A 1,590-nucleotide genomic window follows, 5' to 3' on the forward strand; every position below is an offset into this window, starting at 1 on the left:
ACCCTTGTGTTTTAAACCGTTAAATTAGTTATTTCATTAGAAATCTGTAATTTTTCTAGCCTTACGGATTTCCAAATATATAAATATTTTTTACTATAATCCATTAAAAATATTTTTTTACTATAAATAGTCTATAATTTGCTTTAACTTCATCACTTAATTTGAAATTTTGTTTCAAATGTAATCACTTCATTTTTATTTTTTTTTTCATTTTTAATTTCACCATTTAGGCAGGAAATGTTAATATCGCTGATGGAAATTTGGCCGATGGAAGTCATGACCTGGCCAGTAAGTTATATAGATGCCGTTTGTCATCAGGGCGAACACAAATGTTTTGAGTTGGGGTACAATCAAACTCTGTATAAATTGAACATTTTGTTCTTGGTGTTTGAATTATTCATACTTAACTTGAGAAAATGAATGTTTACATTTAAAAAATATTTTTTCCTTAATATTTTGCTCATTATTATCATCCATTTGATTTCAGACAATTATTTTATTAATATCTTGTTCATCATAAGAAAATGTATATTTATGTTTAAAAAATTTATATTGTACTTAATACAAAGAATTAATTCAAATAATCAAAAAGAAAAAAATATATATATAACTAATATGCAATACTAATAATCAATCAAATAAACACAATTCGTTAAATATAAGATAAATTGGATATAACCAGTTCAGACACGTTTTATATACAGAAAAAGGATGGGAGAAATGCATATTTAGGTTCTAATTAATTGAAAATTCGATTGAAAAGTTAAAATTCGAAGTAGATGTGATAATTTATAGAGAAAATAAAGAAAAATTTTAAAAAATTAGAAGGGTTAAAGTTTTGATAAAAGAAGTGAGTGAAAAGGTAAGATAAAGTAAGAGAAAAGAGAAAAAAATTCAAATTTATTGTGATTTTTTCTTGTTTGGTCGAAATTAAAATCAGATTTTTTTTGTAAATTTTTATAAAATTTAAAAAACTTAAAGATTCCATAAAATATGTTATTAAAATTAATTATTAATTTTGATTAAAATTAAAATTTAGATTTAGATTTTAATTGATATCAAATAGGACTTTATCCAAAATAAATAAATAATAAAATAATTCAAAGTTGGGGGGTCACATGACCTCAGGGCTCCTGGGTCTGCCCGTGTTTGTCACGACGGAAGATGGTTTTTGGAAAAGAAAAATGCTGGATTTGAAGCATAATTTTTTGTAGTACAAGAAAATTGCATTGCCAAAATATATGTAGGATAACGAATTCCCTATCAAGTCAAGAATTCTGATCGTTTTGATCATTATTGTTCTATTTGTTTTGATTATATTTTGGCTAATAAATTTATTTTTTGAAATATTATCATGTATATGATTTGCCTTATTTTGTTCCAGTAACTATTGTAAATTTTGTTACTTAGCAGCATATAAACTACATATCATTTCAATAAACTTTCAACTTTGATATTGTTTCATAAATAGGATCACATCCAGTCAGACCCGGCCCTGGCCCAAGGCAACTGAGGCCACTGCCTTGGGCCTCAAATTGTAGGGGGCCTCATCTGTTAAGGATATTAAAAAAAAAAAAAAAAAAAAAAGGA

This window comes from Olea europaea, chromosome 13 (assembly GCF_002742605.1).
Source record: "Olea europaea var. sylvestris chromosome 13, O_europaea_v1, whole genome shotgun sequence".
NCBI lineage: Eukaryota > Viridiplantae > Streptophyta > Magnoliopsida > Lamiales > Oleaceae > Olea > Olea europaea.